Here is a 5902-nt window from a genome sequence, read left to right as displayed (position 1 = left end):
AGCTCTGGAAGTATGGAGCTATGGAGCTCTGGAGGTATGGAGCTATGGAGCCCTGGAGCTATGGAGCCCTGGAGCTATGGAAGTATGGAGCTCTGGTGCTATGGAGCTATGGAGCTCTGGTGCTATGGAGCTATGGAACTCTGGAACTATGGAGCTCTGGAGGTATGGAGCTATGGAGCTATGGAGCTCTGGAGGTATGGAGCTATGGAGCTATGGAAGTATGGAGCTCTGGTGCTATGGAGCTATGGAGCTCTGGTGCTATGGAGCTATGGAGCTCTGGTGCTATGGAGCTATGGAGCTATGGAGCTCTGGAAGTATGGAGCTCTGGTGCTATGGAGCTATGGAGCTCTGGTGCTATGGAGCTATGGAGCTCTGGTGCTATGGAGCTATGGAGGTATGGAGCCACCAGCCAGCACCCTCCGTGGCTGGATCAATGGAAGTGTTTTAGGTACCAGGCAGCCAAAGGGCCGAGGCCTCACGCTCGACCACGCCGGCGCAGAGTTCCAGCCGCTCGGATAAGCTCTGTCACTCACCCGCCGCGCAGCCACCGGTAACGGGGAAATGTCGCCGCCTTGTGGACACGCCGTTGTAAATGAATGGGCTTTCGCACTTAGTGCAATTTTCGCCAACTCTCTGACTTAGAGCTATGGAAGTATGGAGCTATGGAGCCACCAGCCACCCAGGCTGGAGCTCTGGAGCTCTGGAGGTATGGAGCTCTGGTGCTATGGAAGTATGGAGCTCTGGTGCTATGGAAGTATGGAGCTATGGAGGTATGGAAGTATGGAGCTATGGAAGTATGGAGCTATGGAGCTCTGGAAGTATGGAGCTATGGAGCTCTGGAGGTATGGAGCCCTGGAGCTATGGAGCCCTGGAGCTATGGAAGTATGGAGCTCTGGTGCTATGGAGCTATGGAGCTCTGGTGCTATGGAGCTATGGAGCTATGGAGCCCTGGAGCTATGGAGCCCTGGAGCTATGGAAGTATGGAGCTCTGGTGCTATGGAGCTATGGAGCTCTGGTGCTATGGAGCTATGGAGCTCTGGAGCTATGGAGCTCTGGAGGTATGGAGCTATGGAGCTATGGAGCTCTGGAGGTATGGAGCTATGGAGCTATGGAAGTATGGAGCTCTGGTGCTATGGAGCTATGGAGCTCTGGTGCTATGGAGCTATGGTGCTATGGAGCTCTGAAGCCATGGAGCTCTGGTGCTATGGAGCTCTGGAGGTATGGAGCTCTGGAGGTATGGAGCTCTGGAGGTATGGAGCTATGGAGCCCTGGAGCTCTGGAGGTATGGAGCTATGGTGCTATGGAGCTCTGAAGCCATGGAGCTCTGGTGCTATGGAGCTATGGAGCTCTGGTGCTATGGAGCTATGGAGGTATGGAGCCACCAGCCAGCACCCTCCGTGGCTGGATCAATGGAAGTGTTTTAGGTACCAGGCAGCCAAAGGGCCGAGGCCTCACGCTCGACCACGCCGGCGCAGAGTTCCAGCCGCTCGGATAAGCTCTGTCACTCACCCGCCGCGCAGCCACCGGTAACGGGGAAATGTCGCCGCCTTGTGGACACGCCGTTGTAAATGAATGGGCTTTCGCACTTAGTGCAATTTTCGCCAACTCTCTGACTTAGAGCTATGGAAGTATGGAGCTATGGAGCCACCAGCCACCCAGGCTGGAGCTCTGGAGCTCTGGAGGTATGGAGCTCTGGTGCTATGGAAGTATGGAGCTCTGGTGCTATGGAAGTATGGAGCTATGGAGGTATGGAAGTATGGAGCTATGGAAGTATGGAGCTATGGAGCTCTGGAAGTATGGAGCTATGGAGCTCTGGAGGTATGGAGCCCTGGAGCTATGGAGCCCTGGAGCTATGGAAGTATGGAGCTCTGGTGCTATGGAGCTATGGAGCTCTGGTGCTATGGAGCTATGGAGCTATGGAGCTCTGGAGCTATGGAGCTCTGGAGGTATGCAGCTATGGAGCTATGGAGCTCTGGAGGTATGGAGCTATGGAGCTATGGAAGTATGGAGCTCTGGTGCTATGGAGCTATGGAGCTCTGGTGCTATGGAGCTATGGAGCTCTGGTGCTATGGAGCTATGGAGCTATGGAGCTCTGGAAGTATGGAGCTCTGGTGCTATGGAGCTATGGAGCTCTGGTGCTATGGAGCTATGGAGCTCTGGTGCTATGGAGCTATGGAGCTCTGGTGCTATGGAGCTCTGGTGCTATGGAGCTCTGGTGCTATGGAGCTATGGAGCTCTGGTGCTATGGAGCTATGGAGCTCTGGAGGTATGGAGCTCTGGAGGTATGGAGCTCTGGAGGTATGGAGCTATGGAGCCCTGGAGCTCTGGATGTATGGAGCTATGGTGCTATGGAGCTCTGAAGCCATGGAGCTCTGGTGCTATGGAGCTCTGGAGCTCTGGAGGTATGGAGCTCTGGAGGTATGGAGCTATGGAGCCCTGGAGCTCTGGAGGTATGGAGCTATGGAGCTCTGAAGCCATGGAGCTCTGGTGCTATGGAGCTCTGGAGCTCTGGAGGTATGGAGCTCTGGAGGTATGGAGCTCTGGAGGTATGGAGCTATGGAGCCCTGGAGCTCTGGAGGTATGGAGCTATGGTGCTATGGAGCTCTGAAGCCATGGAGCTCTGGTGCTATGGAGCTCTGGAGGTATGGAGCTCTGGAGGTATGGAGCTCTGGAGGTATGGAGCTATGGAGCCCTGGAGCTCTGGAGGTATGGAGCTATGGTGCTATGGAGCTCTGAAGCCATGGAGCTCTGGTGCTATGGAGCTCTGGAGGTATGGAGCTCTGGAGGTATGGAGCTCTGGAGGTATGGAGCTATGGAGCCCTGGAGCTCTGGAGGTATGGAGCTATGGTGCTATGGAGCTCTGAAGCCATGGAGCTCTGGTGCTATGGAGCTATGGAGCTCTGGTGCTATGGAGCTCTGGAGGTATGGAGCCACCAGCCAGCACCCTCCGTGGCTGGATCAATGGAAGTGTTTTAGGTACCAGGCAGCCAAAGGGCCGAGGCCTCACGCTCGACCACGCCGGCGCAGAGTTCCAGCCGCTCGGATAAGCTCTGTCACTCACCCGCCGCGCAGCCACCGGTAACGGGGAAATGTCGCCGCCTTGTGGACACGCCGTTGTAAATGAATGGGCTTTCGCACTTAGTGCAATTTTCGCCAACTCTCTGACTTAGAGCTATGGAAGTATGGAGCTATGGAGCCACCAGCCACCCAGGCTGGAGCTCTGGAGCTCTGGAGGTATGGAGCTCTGGTGCTATGGAAGTATGGAGCTCTGGTGCTATGGAAGTATGGAGCTATGGAGGTATGGAAGTATGGAGCTATGGAAGTATGGAGCTATGGAGCTCTGGAAGTATGGAGCTATGGAGCTCTGGAGGTATGGAGCCCTGGAGCTATGGAGCCCTGGAGCTATGGAAGTATGGAGCTCTGGTGCTATGGAGCTATGGAGCTCTGGTGCTATGGAGCTATGGAGCTATGGAGCTCTGGAGCTATGGAGCTCTGGAGGTATGGAGCTATGGAGCTATGGAGCTCTGGAGGTATGGAGCTATGGAGCCCTGGAGCTCTGGAGGTATGGAGCTATGGTGCTATGGAGCTCTGAAGCCATGGAGCTCTGGTGCTATGGAGCTCTGGAGCTCTGGAGGTATGGAGCTCTGGAGGTATGGAGCTATGGAGCCCTGGAGCTCTGGAGGTATGGAGCTATGGTGCTATGGAGCTCTGAAGCCATGGAGCTCTGGTGCTATGGAGCTCTGGAGCTCTGGAGGTATGGAGCTCTGGAGGTATGGAGCTCTGGAGGTATGGAGCTATGGAGCCCTGGAGCTCTGGAGGTATGGAGCTATGGTGCTATGGAGCTCTGAAGCCATGGAGCTCTGGTGCTATGGAGCTCTGGAGGTATGGAGCTCTGGAGGTATGGAGCTCTGGAGGTATGGAGCTATGGAGCCCTGGAGCTCTGGAGGTATGGAGCTATGGTGCTATGGAGCTCTGAAGCCATGGAGCTCTGGTGCTATGGAGCTCTGGAGGTATGGAGCTCTGGAGGTATGGAGCTCTGGAGGTATGGAGTTATGGAGCCCTGGAGCTCTGGAGGTATGGAGCTATGGTGCTATGGAGCTCTGAAGCCATGGAGCTCTGGTGCTATGGAGCTCTGGAGGTATGGAGCTCTGGAGGTATGGAGCTCTGGAGGTATGGAGCTATGGAGCCCTGGAGCTCTGGAGGTATGGAGCTATGGTGCTATGGAGCTCTGAAGCCATGGAGCTCTGGTGCTATGGAGCTATGGAGCTCTGGTGCTATGGAGCTATGGAGGTATGGAGCCACCAGCCAGCACCCTCCGTGGCTGGATCAATGGAAGTGTTTTAGGTACCAGGCAGCCAAAGGGCCGAGGCCTCACGCTCGACCACGCCGGCGCAGAGTTCCAGCCGCTCGGATAAGCTCTGTCACTCACCCGCCGCGCAGCCACCGGTAACGGGGAAATGTCGCCGCCTTGTGGACACGCCGTTGTAAATGAATGGGCTTTCGCACTTAGTGCAATTTTCGCCAACTCTCTGACTTAGAGCTATGGAAGTATGGAGCTATGGAGCCACCAGCCACCCAGGCTGGAGCTCTGGAGCTCTGGAGGTATGGAGCTCTGGTGCTATGGAAGTATGGAGCTCTGGTGCTATGGAAGTATGGAGCTATGGAGGTATGGAAGTATGGAGCTATGGAAGTATGGAGCTATGGAGCTCTGGAAGTATGGAGCTATGGAGCTCTGGAGGTATGGAGCCCTGGAGCTATGGAGCCCTGGAGCTATGGAAGTATGGAGCTCTGGTGCTATGGAGCTATGGAGCTCTGGTGCTATGGAGCTATGGAGCTATGGAGCTCTGGAGCTATGGAGCTCTGGAGGTATGCAGCTATGGAGCTATGGAGCTCTGGAGGTATGGAGCTATGGAGCTATGGAAGTATGGAGCTCTGGTGCTATGGAGCTATGGAGCTCTGGTGCTATGGAGCTATGGAGCTCTGGTGCTATGGAGCTATGGAGCTATGGAGCTCTGGAAGTATGGAGCTCTGGTGCTATGGAGCTATGGAGCTCTGGTGCTATGGAGCTATGGAGCTCTGGTGCTATGGAGCTCTGGTGCTATGGAGCTATGGAGCTCTGGTGCTATGGAGCTCTGGAGGTATGGAGCTCTGGAGGTATGGAGCTATGGAGCCCTGGAGCTCTGGAGGTATGGAGCTATGGTGCTATGGAGCTCTGAAGCCATGGAGCTCTGGTGCTATGGAGCTATGGAGCTCTGGTGCTATGGAGCTATGGAGCTATGGAGCTCTGGAAGTATGGAGCTCTGGTGCTATGGAGCTATGGAGCTCTGGTGCTATGGAGCTACGGAGCTCTGGTGCTATGGAGCTATGGAGCTCTGGTGCTATGGAGCTCTGGTGCTATGGAGCTCTGGTGCTATGGAGCTATGGAGCTCTGGAGGTATGGAGCTCTGGAGGTATGGAGCTCTGGAGGTATGGAGCTATGGAGCCCTGGAGCTCTGGAGGTATGGAGCTATGGTGCTATGGAGCTCTGAAGCCATGGAGCTCTGGTGCTATGGAGCTCTGGAGCTCTGGAGGTATGGAGCTCTGGAGGTATGGAGCTATGGAGCCCTGGAGCTCTGGAGGTATGGAGCTATGGTGCTATGGAGCTCTGAAGCCATGGAGCTCTGGTGCTATGGAGCTCTGGAGCTCTGGAGGTATGGAGCTCTGGAGGTATGGAGCTCTGGAGGTATGGAGCTATGGAGCCCTGGAGCTCTGGAGGTATGGAGCTATGGTGCTATGGAGCTCTGAAGCCATGGAGCTCTGGTGCTATGGAGCTCTGGAGGTATGGAGCTCTGGAGGTATGGAGCTCTGGAGGTATGGAGCTATGGAGCCCTGGAGCTCTGGAGGTATGGAGCTATGGTGCTAT

This window comes from Syngnathus leptorhynchus, unplaced genomic scaffold (assembly GCF_054491065.1).
Source record: "Syngnathus leptorhynchus isolate UIUO unplaced genomic scaffold, UIUO_Slep HiC_scaffold_27, whole genome shotgun sequence".
Classification (NCBI taxonomy): Eukaryota; Metazoa; Chordata; class Actinopteri; order Syngnathiformes; family Syngnathidae; genus Syngnathus; species Syngnathus leptorhynchus.
The sequence above is the reverse complement of the archived record's forward strand: the minus strand, read 5'-3'. Positions refer to the sequence as shown.